This window comes from Aethalodelphis obliquidens, unplaced genomic scaffold (genome assembly GCF_003676395.1).
Source record: "Aethalodelphis obliquidens isolate GAN/ISIS:26980383/991018 unplaced genomic scaffold, ASM367639v1 scaffold19, whole genome shotgun sequence".
NCBI classification, from domain to species: domain Eukaryota; kingdom Metazoa; phylum Chordata; class Mammalia; order Artiodactyla; family Delphinidae; genus Aethalodelphis; species Aethalodelphis obliquidens.
The window spans coordinates 22,311,266-22,325,814 of record NW_020837963.1 but is presented as its reverse complement, the minus strand read 5'-3'; the positions used below and the strand labels follow the sequence as shown (position 1 = coordinate 22,325,814).

The 14,549-nt window shown below is 38.3% G+C and overlaps 1 protein-coding gene across 3 annotated transcripts in view; it reads left to right on the top strand.

Moving 5' to 3' along the window:
* Positions 1-14,549, top strand: part of CD226 (CD226 molecule) — a 100,463-nt gene that overhangs the window by 59,926 nt on the left and 25,988 nt on the right. The window lies entirely within an intron of this gene.

The window sequence follows — 14,549 nt, the reverse complement described above, 5'->3', positions numbered from 1 at the left end:
GTCACCCTATGTATATAGATAGAGAATTTTAAATTTTCTTGTGCTGAGAAATTTTAAGATGTACTCTCTTAGCAATTGCTTGCTATTTTTGAGAGCTTCATCTCAGGTCACTTTAGAATACTTCCACAATCCCATGCAGCCAACATTTTATTTTGCATTTGTAGGGAACACCTTATATTAACGAGTTTCTAGAAAAGTTCTCACCTGAGCACATACATAGTCTAGGCACAGCTGGGAGTGTGCAAAGCTACTGCTCCGATCACTTCTCATTAGCTGGTGTAAAAGCAGTGCTCCTGCAGAAAGCTTCAGGCAACTCTGGCTGCTTAATTTTTAGCCTGTTTTAAACATCAGAAGAAGAAGGTGTTGTCTCAGGCTTTACCCTGGGGAGAGGTCGCACTGAGCAGGGGCTGTTGACTTGGCCTTCCTCTGGAGAGCAGGTGGGATGACCAGGGATGGGGAGTGGAGTGGGGGGGAGCAGTGGAGTCCTGGCGGAACGACGGCATTTTAAAAGACCAGCAAAGAAAGAGGGACCCCTAAAGGAGACCGGGGCAGGTCAGGAAGGATGGCGGACAAGCAGGAAAGTGCCGTGTCACAGAAGCCAAGGCGTTTCCAGGAGGGCAAGATCCAGTTCTGAATGTCAAGAACATTGGTGACGTTTGCAGTGCTGGATTTGGCGGAAATGGTGCTCATTGCACTGAAGCTCACGTAAGAATTGATTAGGCACATTCAGGGGAGCAATGGGTTCCCTGCAGAATTATGAACGGATGGGGAAGAAGAGAGAGAGTCAGTGCCTGAAGTTGGTTTTCAGGCCTGGGAGAGATCCTATTCAGTGCTGAGGTGTTTTGAGTCTTCCATATCCCCAGGGACTGCTTGCCAGGGTGTCATCTGACATATTTCTCTGCTCTTGGTACTTCTGCAAATTGGTCACTAGATTTTGAGGCTTGATCCGAGTCAGGTTTGATGATTTGGGCAAGGCTACTACTTCCAATGTGGTGCTGTGGAGACATGAGTGCCTTTTTTTGTGAATTTGCTGGCATTGATGATTGTTGCCCGGAAACATTAATTCGTTTAGGCATTACAAATGTGATTCTAAACACATTTCTTAATATTATCAATGGATACACATTGCATATTGTCTGCCAAGTGAAACTGCAAATTAATTTTTTATTAGAAAAATAGTGATTGATGTTTTACTATATGTCAAGCACTGTTCTAAGTCCTAAGGATAGAATGATATATAAACATCTATACCAAGGTCTGGGTTTATGAAGTTTATAGTAAAAAAAATCTCAGGGTTTTGTGAATTTGATGACTTTTGTTGCAGAGCTGCTCAAACTGCATGCAGAGCCAATGACCAGTGAGGACTGTGAAGGAGGAAGTGTGAGCAGCTGGGATGTGACGGTGGGCTGGGGCAGTGGCGTGATGCACAGGGTACCCAGGAATGTTTGTAGTAACCAGGGACTGAATGGTGCTTGGAAAAGGTGATGAAGCACTGAAATAATTTTCAAAAATGATCTATTATCTTGCCAGAAAAATCACATTCAAAGTACAGAGGATTTCGTCATGTTATTCTACAACAAAATATCATGTGAAAACAACACACAGACAAACCTATTAGAATGGCCAGAATCCAGAACACTGACAACACCCAATGCTGGTGAGAAAGGGGAGCGACAGGAACCCTCATTCATTGCTGCTGAGAATGCAAAGTGGTGCAGCCACTTTGGAAGACAGTTTGTCAGTTCCTTACACAACTAAACAACCTCTTGCCATTCAATCCAACAATCATGCTTCTTGGCATTTGCCCAAAGGAATTGAACATTTATATCCACACAAAAACCTGCACATGGTTGTTTATAGCAGCTTTATTCGTAAGTTCCCAAACTTGGAAGCAACTAAGATGTCCTTCAGTAGGTGAATGGTACTGTGTTACATCAGATGATGAAATATTATTTAATGCTAAAAAGAAACAAGCTATCAAACATGCAAACACAGGGGAATCTTAAATCTATATTACTAAGTGAAAGAAGACAATATGAAAAGGCTACGTACTGTATGATTCCAACTATATGACACTCTGGAAAAGGTAAAACTATGGAGGCAATAAAAAAATCAATGGTTGCCAGGGATTGAGCGGAGGGAGGGATGATTAGGCAGGGCCCAGAGGATTTTAGGGTAGGGAAACTCCTCTGTATGACATTGTAGTGATGGATACATGTCATTGTACATCTGTCCAAACGCATAGAATGTACAACACCAAGAGTAATCCCTAAGGTAAATTATGAATTTTGTGTGGTTATGATGTGTTAGTTCACCCTTGGTAAAAAATGTATCATTCTGGCGTATGATGTTGATAATGGGGGAGGCTGTGTGTGTGTGTGCGTGCGTGTGTGCGCAAGGGCAGGGAGGTATTAAGTAAATTTCTGTACCTTCCTCTCAGCTTTGTTGTAAACCTGAAACTGTTCTAAAAAATAGTCTTTCAAACAAAACACAGCACAGACTATTCTATGTGTGTGCTGTGAATTAATATATAACTAAATAGAAATATAAAATTAACTGCTTTTTATTATTTTTGTTTCTGTTTTTACAATTAAATCCTAATCAAACTTTTCCTTCCCTATTAACGATGACATTTTGATCCCTATTTTAAGTAGATTCCCTTTCCAATTCCAAGCACCTCCAGATGCCGGGTCTTCTTGTGACATGCGGTCTCTCTGGTTGTTGTTTTTGGGGTCATTTCATGTCACTTTACACGTGCCCAGCAGGGGGATCAGGTGGCCTGAGCATCAACGAGCATGCAAGGCGAGGCAGGTACTGCAGACCTCAGCTGGGTCTGGATTTTCCTCTGACACCAGTCGGCTATTCTGTTCATCAGGAGAGGTTAAGTGGGGTTACTCTGTGCTTCTCAGCCACCTGCTCCTGGGGCAGGGCCTGCGGCCTTCAGGTCCAGTCTTCGTCTGTTGACAGGTGGCTCGGGTCCTTACACAGAGCCTGTGCTGTGAAAGCCTCCCCGTACTTGCTCCCCAAGGGACAGCTCCACCTGAGACCCCCGAGCAAGACCCACAGAGGAAAACCAAACCAAACAAAACGAAACAGGTGCGTTGGCCCTGAAGACAGACAGCAAAACTGGGGCAAGGGCAAGCCTGCCTCTTATTTTCCAGGGTCCAGCATGGCTCACAGAAAATTTTGTTTCTCCTTCTTGTTAAAATTCTGTTTATGTTCTTTCATTTTCCCAACACAGTGTCCCGTATCTGATTTCGCCTTTTATTTATATTGTCCCACAGTTTCCTTCTCTTTTCTCATACCTTCCTTTCCCTGTATGAATTTTAATTTCTCATTCGTTTCCTTTAAGATTTTATTTTCTTACTTTTTCCATTTCTTATGAGTGTTCTCCCTTTTCTTCTTCTTTTGCCCTGGTCTTGTCTCACCTTACTTAGAGATGAAATGTTTTCTGTGTGCTTGTTATGTGGGTGAAGTGTTAACTTTGGTAAATAGCTGTAAGGTTTCGGGTTGTAAACTGGAGGGCTGTGGTTTCTCTTTCCAGCATTTTGTCACATGGAACCACTTGCTGAAGAAAGGAAGCTAGTTTTTGGTAGATATGAGACTCATAGACACAATATTGTAGTTTAACACAGATAGCACGTCTTATCGTATTTTAAAATAAATTTTTTTCAAGGATGGTTTCCCTTCTCTTCTCCTCTCCTGTCCTCTCTTCTCTACTCTTTTTTTTTTTCTTTTTTTGAAGTATAGTTTACAAGCAACATTATATTAGTTTCAGGTGTACGACACAGTGGTTCCACATTTGTATTCATTACGAATTGATCACCACGATGAGTCTAGTTCATCTGTCACCATACAAAATTAATACAATATTATTATTATTTTTTTGACTGCACCACGTGGCTTGCAGGGATCTTAGTTCCCGACCAGGGATTAAACCTGGACCCACGGCAGTGAAAGCGCTGTGTCCTAACCCCTGGACCACCAGGGAATTCCCAGTACAGTATTATTAACTATAGTCCCCATGCTGTACATTACATCCCCGATATTTATTTTATAACTGGAAATTTGTATTTCTTAATCCCTTTCACCTGTTTCACCTAACCTCCCATTCCCTTCCCCACTGGCAACCGCCAGCTTGTTCTCTGTATCTATAAGTCTGCTTCTGTTCTGTTTTGTTTGTTCATTTGTTTTATTTTTTTTAGATTACTCATACAAATGAAATCATATGGTATTTCTTTCTCTATATGACTTATTTCACTTAGCAAAATACCCTCTAGGTCCATCCATGATGTTTCAAAGAGCAAGATTTCATTATCTTTTAATGGCTGAGTAATAGTCCATTGTGTATATATGTACCACATCTTCTTTATCCATTCATCTGTTGATGGACACTTAAGTTGCTTCCATACCTTGGCCATTGTAAATAATGCTGCAGTGAATATAGGGGTGCATGTATCTTTTCAAATTAGTGTTTTCATTTTCTTTGGATAAATACCCAAAAGTGAAATTGCTGGATCATACTGTAGTTACATTTTTAATTTTTTGAGGAACATCCATACTGTTTTCCACAGTGGCTGTACCAATTTATTATGTTCCCACCAATAGTGCACAAGGGTTCCCTTCTTTCCTCATCCTCGCCAGTACTTGTTATGTCTTGTCTTTTTGATAATAGCCGTTTTGACAAGTGTGAGGTGGTATCTTATTGTGGTTTTGATTTGCATTTCCCTGATGATTAGTGATGTTGAGCATCTTTTCATGTGTCTGTTGGCCATCTGTATATGTCTTCTTTAGAAAAATGTCTATTCAGGTCCTCTGCCTATTTTTATTTATTTTTTTTGTGGTATACACGCCTCTCACTGCTGTGGCCTCTCCCGTTGCGGAGCACAGGCTCCGGACGTGCAGGCTTAGCGGCCATGGCTCACGGGCCCAGCCGCTCCGCGGCACGTGGGATCTTCCCGGACCGGGGCACGAACCCGTGTCCCCTGCATCGGCAGGCGGACTCTCAACCACTGCACCACCAGGGAAGCCCTCTGCCCATTTTTAAATTGAGTTATTTGCTTCTGTGAAATTGAGTTGTGTGAGTTCTTTAAATATTTTGGATATCAACCCCTTATCAGATATATCACTTGCAAATATCTTCTCCCATTCAGTGGTTGCCTTTTTGTTTTGTTGATGGCTCCCTTTGCTGTGCAAAAGCTTTTTAGTTTAATATGGTCCCATTGTTTATATTTGCTTTTGTTGCCCTTCTTTGCTTTTTTAATTGGAAGACAAGAAAGTGGCTCCCAGACAAGCCCTGAACAAATTTGTGACACAGGTAGAGGCTGTGACAGAAGCTCTCACCTTCCTGCATTTCTTATCTGGAGTCTCTGTGCTTTATGACACCGTTACTGTTCTTTTTACTTAGACAGTAGGTCAGAATTTCTTGTTGGCAGCTGTGAAGCTATCAAATTAAAAAGGTGTTAATAACTACTGAATAGATAGACATGTTACCATTCTGGGCTATTGTAATTTTGAAAAATAATTCCTGAAGTTTATTCTCTAGATCAAGTTCTTAAACTGCTTGCTCTCAGGATCCCTTTATACTCTTAACATTTTTTTTTATTGTGGTAAGACCATTTAATATGTGATCTAAATTCTTAACAGGTTTTTTTAGTATACAAGCAGTATTGTTACCTACATGCACTATGTTGTACAGCACATCTTGAGAGCTTATTTATCTTGCATAACTGAAATTTAATACCCATTGATTAGCAACTCCTCATTTCTTCCTTCTCCCAGACCCTGGAAACCACTGTTCTATTCTTTGCATCTATGACTTGACTATTTTAGATACTTCATATAAGTGAAATCATGCAGTATTTGTCCTTCTGTGATGGGCTTATTTCACTTAGCATAGAGTCCTCCAGGTTCATCCCTGTTGTCTCATATTGCACAGTTTTCTTCTCTTTAAGGCTGAATAATATCTCATTGTATGTATATTCCACATTTTCTTTATCCACTTATCTATCGATGGACATTTAGGTTGCTTCCATGTCTTGGCTGTTTGAATAGTGCTGCAATAAATATAGGAGTGCTGCTTCTGGATGAATACCCATAAGTGGTATTGCTGAATCACGTGGTAGTCCTATTTTTAATTTTTTAAAGTAACCTCCATAATGTTTTCCATAGAGGCTGTACCATTTTACCTTCCTACAAACAATATACAAAATTTCCAATTTCTCCACATCTTCACCAACAACTAATTTCTTTCTTCCTTCCTCTCCCTCCCCTCTCTCCCTCCATTCCTTCCTTCCTTCCTTTTATATTAGTCATCCTAACAGATGTAAGGTGATATCTCATTGTGGTTTTGGTTTGCCTTTCCCCAGTGATTAGTGACATTGAGCATCTTTTCATGTATCTGTTGACCATTTATATGTCTTATTATGTAAATCAAGTCTTTCGTCCATTTTTTAAATTGGGCAATTAGTTTATTTTGCTGTTGAGCTATAGGAATTCCTTATATATTTTGGAAATTAACCCTTATCAGATATAAGGTTTACAAATATTTCTCTTGTTCTTTAGGTGTTTTTTTTCTCTCTGTTGATTTTTTCCTTTGCAGTTCAGAAGCCTTTTAGTTTGATGTAGTCCCACTGGCCTATTTTTGCTCTATTGCCTGTGCTTTTGGTGTCATATCCAGGAGATCATTGCCAAGGCCAAAGTCATAATAATAATGTTTTCTTCAGGAGTTTTGGAGTATCAGATACTACGTTTAAGTCTTTAATCCATTTTGAGTTGATTTTTATGTATGGTGTAAGATAATGGTCCAATTTCATTCTTTCACAAAGTGTATATCCAGTTTTTCCAACTACATTTGTTGAAGAGACAATCCTTTTCCCATTGTGTATTCTTGATACTCTTGTTGAAGATCAGTTGACCATGCATGTGTGGATTTACTTATGGGCTTTCTAGTCTCTTTCATTGGTCTGTATTTATGTCTTTATGCCAGTACCACACTATTTTAATTATTGGAGCTTTGTAATATAGTTTGAGATCATGAAGTGTGATGCCTCCAGCTTTGTTCTTTTCTGAGATTGTTTTGGCTATTTGTGGTCTTTTGTGGTTCCATATGAATTTTATAATTATTTTTTCCCTTTACTCTCTTAAAGTTATTGAGGACCCCAAAGAGTTTTTTGTTTATGTGTGTTATAACCATCAATATTTACTGTATTAGAAATTAAAATTAAGTAAAACTGAAAAGACCAGAATTTATAAGCACATACCCATTAGCCATCAGAGCCTCTGAAAACATCAGTATCTTCTTATATAAGTGAATTTCTAAGAATATATATATATATATATATATATTCTTGTATGATAAGAGTTAAAAAGGTAAATTAAATCTTAATATAACTATTAAAATAAGTTTGATTTTGCAGGTCTCAGAGGGAGATACAGAAACTCCCTGGGGTCTTCAGACCACACTATATGAACTACTGACTTACTTAGCTAGTGAATATTTACTGAGTACTCTGTGCTGGGTATTCTAGCTGTGGTGGTAGGAAGGTAGGAAAATACTGGATGACCTTCTTAGTATCCAGGAATTCATATCACATGTGGGTCCCTACCCTATCTCTGCATAAGACAACTCATATATCTGAAAAATAAGTTTATGTATATATTCAATGAAAATGATTTTCTCTCTCTTTTACGACCATTGAAATCTTAGTCGGTATGATAAAAAGCTGGATATTTGATACTTAAACACTCAGTGTTTGAGTCACCAGCCCAGCATTACCACAGAACAGTACTGTGAAATTCAGCCTCTTGATATGATCACTACCAAGAAAAGCTCCAGGGGGTTCAATTATGTTTCTTATTATACAGTTAACAGAGTAAAAATTGAAGGAATATGGGTGAACAGTCATATCCTCTTCTCTATTTATGTTCTAGCCTCTTTCAAAAGCCTTTTTCTTACATAAAATGTGATATAAAGATATTTACAATTAGTGAAACTATGTGAAATAACATCACCAATCATTTTTTTAAATTAATTAATTTTTTTAACATCTTTATTGGAGTATAATTGCTTTACAATGGTGTGTTAGTTTCTGCTTTATAACAAAGTGAATCAGCTATACATATACATATATCCCCATATCTCCACCCTCTTGCGTCTCCCTCCCACTCTCCCTATCCCACCCCTCTAGGTGGTCACAAAGCACCGAGTTGATCTCCCTGTGCTATGCGGCTACCTCCCACTAGCTATCTATTCTGCATTTGGTAGTATATATAAGTCCCTGCCACTATCTCACTTCGTCCCAGCTAACCCTTCCCCCACCCCGTGTCCTCAAGTCCATTCTCTGTGTCTGCATCTTTATTCCTGTCCTGCCCTATGTTCTTCAGAACATTTTTTTTGGTTTGTTTTTTGTATTTAGATTCCATATATATATGTGTTAGCATACAGTATTTGTTTTTGTCTTTCTGACTTACTTCACTCTGTATGACAGACTCTAGGTCCATCCACTTCACTACAAATAACTCAATTTCGTTTCTTTTTATGGCTAAGTAATATTCCATTATATATATGTGCCACATCTTCTTTATCCATTCATCTGTCGCTGGACACTTAGGTTGCTTCCATGTCCTAGCTATTGTAAATAGAGCTGCATTGTACATTATGGTACATGACTCTTTTTAAATTATGGTTTTCTCAGGGTATATGTCCAGGAGTGGTATTCCTGGGTTGTAGGGTAGTTCTATTTTTAGTTTGTTAAGGAACCTCCATACTGTTCTCCATAGTGGCTGTATCAATTTACACTCCCACCAACAGTGCAAGAGGGTTCCCTTTTCTCCACACCCTCTCCAGCATTTATTGTTTGTAGATTTTTTGATGATGGCCATTCTGACTGGTGTGAGGTGATACCTCATTGTAGTTTTGATTTGCATTTCTCTAATGATTAGTGATGTTCAGAATCCTTTCATGTGGTTGTTGGCACTCTGTATATCTTCTTTGGAGAAATGGCTATTTAGGTCTTCTGCTCATTTTTGGATAGGGTTGTTTGTTTTATTGATATTGAGCTGTATGAGCTGCTTGTAAATTTTGGAGATTAATCCTTTGTCAGTTACTTCATTTGCAGATATTTTCTCCCATTCAGAAAGTTGTCTTTTCATCTTGTTTACGTTTTCCTTTGCTGTGTGAAAGCTTTTAAGTTTCATTAGGTTCCATTTGTTTATTTTTGTTTTTATTTCCATTTCTGTAGGAGATGGGTCAAAAAGGATCTTGCTGTGATTTATGTCATAGAGTATTCTGCCTATGTTTTCCGCTAAGACTTTTCTAGTGTCTGGCCTTACATTTAGGTCTTTAATCCATTTTGAGTTTATTTTTGTCTATGGTATTAGGGAGTGTTCTAATTTCATTCTTTTACATGTTGCTGTCCAGTTTTCCCAGCACCACTTATTGAAGAGGCTGTTTTTCTCCATTGTATATTCTTGCCTCCTTTATCAAAAATAAGGTGACCATATGTGTTTGGTTTATCTCTGGGATTTCTATCCTGTTCCACTGATCTATATTTCTGTTTTTGTGCCAGTACCATACTGTCTTGATTACTGTAACTTTGTTGTATAGTGTGAAGTCCAGGAGCCTGATTCCTCCAGCTCCGTTTTTCTTTCTCCAGATTGCTTTGACTATTTGGGGTCTTTTGTGTTTCCATACAAATTGTGAAATTTTTTGTTCCAGTTCTGTGAAAAAAGCCATTGGTAGTTTGATAGGGATTGAATTGAATCTGTAGATTGCTTATGGTAGTATAGTCATTTTCACAATGTTGATTCTTCCAATCCAAGAACATGGTATATCTCTCCATCTGTATCATCTTTACTTTCTTTCATCAGTGTCTTATAGTTTTCTGCATACAGGTCTTTTGTCTCCTTAGGTAGGTTTATTCCTAGGTATTTTATTCTTCTTGTTGCAATGGTAAATGTGAGTGTTTCCTTAACTTATCTTTCAGATTTTTCATCATTAGTGTATAGGAATGCAAGAAACTTCTGTGCCTTAATTTTGCATCCTGCTACTTTGCCAAATTCATTGATTACCTCTAATAGTTTTCTGGTAGCATCTTTAGGATTCTCTATATATAGCATCATGTCATCTGTAAACAGCAACAGCTTAAATTCTTCTTTTCCTATTTGGATTCCTTTTATTTCCTTTTCTTCTCTGATTGCTGTGGCTAAAACTTCCAAAACTATGTTGAATAAGAGTGGTGAGAGTGGACATCCTTGTCTTGTTCCTGAACTTAGAACAATGCTTTAAGATTTTTACCATTGAGAATGATGTTTGCTGTGGGTTTGTCATATATGGCCTTTATTATGTTGAAATAGGTTCCCTCTATGCCCACTTTCTGGAGAGTTTTTATCATAAATGGGTGTTGAATTTTGTCAAAAGCTTTTTCTGCATCTACTGAGATGATCGTATGGTTTTTATTTTTCAATTTGTTAATATGGTGTATCACACTGATTGATTTGCATATATTGAAGAAATCTTACATCTCTGGGATAAATCCCACTTGATCATGGTGTATGATCCGTTTAATGTGTTGTTCGATTCTGTTTGCTACTATTTTGTTGAGGAATTTTGCACCTATATTCATCAGTGATATTGGTCTGTAACTTTCTTTTTTTGTAGTATCTTTGTCTGGTTTTGGTATCAGGGTGATGGGGGCCTCATAGAATGAAATTGGGAGTTTTCCTTCCTCTGCAATTTTTTGGAAGAGTTTGGGAATGATGGATGTTAACTCTTCTCTAAATGTTTGATAGAATTCACCTGTGAAGCCATCTGGTCCTAGATTTTGTTCCTTGGACGATTTTTAATCACATTTTCAATTTCATTACTTGTGATTGTTCTGTTCGTATTTTCTCTTTCTTCCTGGTTTAGCCTTGGAGGGTTATACCTTTCTAAGAACTTGTCCATTTCTTCCAGGTTGTCCATTTTATTGCCATAGACTTGCTTGTAGTAGTCTCTTAAGATGCTTTGTATTTCTGCGGTGTCTGTTGTAACTTCTCCTTTTTAATTTCTAATTTTATTGATTTGAGTCCTGTCCCTCTTTTTCTTGATGAGTCTGGCTAATGGTTTATCAACATTTTTTATGTTCTCAAACAACCAGCTTTTAGTTTTATTGATCTTTGCTGTTGTTTTCTTTGTTTCTATTTCATTTATTTCTGCTCTGATCTTTATGATTTCTTTCCTTCTGCTATCTTTGGGTTTTGTTTGTTCTTCTTTCTCTATTTCCTTTAGATGTAACCTTAGATTGTTTATTTGAGATTTTTCTTTTTTCTTGAGGTAAGCTTGTATAGCCATAAACTTCTCTCTTAGAACTGCTTTTGCTGCATCTCAAAAGTTTTGGATCATTGTGTTTTCATTGTCATTTGTCTCTAGGTGTTTTTTGATTTCCTCTTTGATATCTTCAGTGATCTCTTGGTTATTTAGTAACGTATTGTTTGGCCTCCATGTGTTTCTGTGTTTATTTTTTTTTCCCTGTAATTGATTCCTAATCTCATAGCATTGTGGTTAGAAAAGATGCTTGATATGATTTCAATTTTCTTAAATTTACTGAGGCTTGATTTGTGACCCAAGATGTGATCTATCCTGTGGAATGTTCCATGCGCACTTGAGAAGAAAGTGTAATCTGCTGTTTTTGGATCAAATGTCATATAAATATCAATTAAATATATCTGGTCTATTGTGTCATTTAAAGCTTGTGTTTCCTTATTAATTTTCTGTTTGGATGATCTCTCCAATGGTGTAAGTGAATTGTTAAAGTCCCCCACTATTATTGTGTTACTGTCGATTTCCTCTTGTATAGCTGTTAGCAGTTGCCTTATGTATTGAGGTGCTCCGATGTTGGGTGCATGTATATTTATAATTGTTATATCTTCTTCTTGGATTGATCCCTTGATCATTACATAGTGTCCTTCCTTGTCTCTTGTAACATTCTTTATTTTAAAGTCTATTTTATCTGATATGAGTATTGCTACTCCAGCTTTCTTTTGATTTCCATTTGTGTGGAATATCTTCTTCCATCCCCTCACTTTCAGTCTGTGTGTGTCCCTAGGTCTGAAGTGGGTCTCTTGTAGACAGCATATATATGGGTATTTTTTTATATCCATTCAGCCAGTCTATGTCTTTTGGTTGGAGCATTTAATCCATTTACATTTAAGGTAATTATCGATATGTATGTTCCTATTACCATTTTCTTAGTGGTTTTGGGTTTGTTGTTGTAGATCTTTTCCTTCTCTTGTGTTTCCTGCCTTCAGAAGTTCCTTTAGTGTTTGTTGTAAAGCTGGTTTGGTGGTGCTGAATTCTCTTAGCTTTTGCTTTTTTTGTAAAGGTTTTAATTTCTCCGTCATATCTGAATGAGATCCTTGCTGGGTAGAGTAATCTTGGTTGTAGGTTTTTCCCCTTCATAACTTTAAATATGTCCTGCCACTCCCTTCTGGCCTGTAGAGTTTCTGCTGAAAGGTCAGCTGTTAACCTTATGGGGATTCCCTTGTATCTTATTTGTTGTTTTTCCCTTGCTGCTTTTAATATTTTTTCTTTGTTTTTAATTTTTGACAGTTTGATTAATATGTGTCTTGCATGTTTCTCCTTGGATTTATCCTTTTGGGACTCCCTGTGCTTCCTGGACTTGATTAACTATTTCCTTTCCCATATTAGGGAAGTTTTCAACTATAATCTCTTCAAATATTTTCTCAGTCCCTTTCTTTTTCTCTTCTTCTTCTGCGACCCCTTTAAATTGAATGTTGGTGTGTTTAATGTTGTCCCAGAGGTCTCTGAGACTGTCCTCAATTCTTTCATTTTTTTTTTCTTTATTCTGCTCTGCAGTAGTTATTTTCACTATTTTATCTTCCAGGTCACTTATCTGTTCTTCTCTGTCAGTTATTCTGCTATTGATCCCATCTAGAGAATTTTTAATTTCATTTATTGTGTTGTTCATCACTGTTTGCTCTTTAGTTCTTCTAGGTCCTTGTTAAACATTTCTTGTATTTTCTCCATTCTATTTCCACGATTTTGGATCATCTTTACTATCATTACTCTGAATTCTTTTTCAGGTAGACTGCCTATTTTCTCTTCATTTGTTTGCTCTGGTGGGTTTTTACCTTGCTCCTTCATCTGCTGTGTGTTTTTCTGTCTTCTCATTTTGCTTAACTTACTGTGTTTGGGGTCTCCTTTTCACAGGCTGGAGATTCATAGTTCCCATCGTTTTTGGTGTCTTCCCCCAGTGGCTAAGGTTCGTTCTTTGGGTTGTGTAGGCTTCCTGGTGGAGGGGACTAGTGCCTATGTTCTGGTGGATGAGGCTGGATCTTGTCTTTCTGGTGGGCAGGACCACGTCTGGTGGTGTGTTTTGGAGTGTCTGTGACCTTGTTATGATTTTAGGCAGTCTCTCTGCTAATGGGTGGGGTTGTGTTCCTATCTTACTGGTTTTTTCGTTAGGGTGTCCAGCACTGTAGCTTGCTGGTTGTTGAGTGGAGCTGGGTCTTAGCATTGAGACGGAGATCTCTGGGAGAGCTTTCGCTGTTTGATGTTACATGGAGCCAGGAGGTCTCTGGTGGACCAATGTCCTGAACTCGGCTCTCCCACCTCAGAGGCACAGGCCTGACACCTGGGCAGAGCACCAAGACCCTGTCAGCCACCGGACTCAGGGAAAAGGGAGCAAAAAAGAAAGAAAGAAAGAAAATAAATAAATAAAATAAAATGAAGTTATTAAAATAAAAAATCATTATTAGAAAGTAATTAATAAAAGAAAGTAAAAAGAGAGCAATGAAACCAAAAATGAAATCCACCAATGATACAAGTGCTAAAAACTATACTAAACTAACAAACAAACAAAAAATAGACAGACAGAATCCTAGGACAAATGGTAAAATCAAAGCTATACCGACAAAAGCACAAAGAAGCATACATACACACACTCACAAAAAGAGAAGGAAAAAAAATACTATATCTATATATAAAGAAAAAGGAGGAAGAGAGCAACCAAATCAATAAACAAATCTACCAATGATAATATGCTCTAAGTACTAAACTAACATAAACATAAAACCAGAAACAAATTAGATGCAGAAAGAAAACCCCAAGTCTGCAGTTGCTCCCAAAGTCCACCGCCTCAATTTTGGGATGATTCATTATCTATTCAGGTATTCCACAGATGCAGGTACATCAAGTTGATTGTGAAGATTTAATCTGCTGCTCCTGAGGCTGCTGTGAGATATTTCCCTTTCTCTTCTTTGTTCACACAGCTCCTGGGGTTCAGCTTTGGATTTGGCCCTGCCTCTGCGTGTAGGTCACCTGAGGGCATCTGTTCTTTGCTCAGACAGGATGGGGTTAAAGGAGCAGCTGATTAGGGGGCTGTGGCTCACTCAGGTCAGAGGGAGGGAGGGGTATGGAATGCAGACCACGTAACGTTGCAGCAGCCTGAGGCTGGCTGCGTGTTCTCCTGGTAAAGTTGTCCCTGGATCACGGGACCCTGGTGGTGGCGGGCTGCACAGGCTTCCGGGAGGGGAGATATAGATAGTGA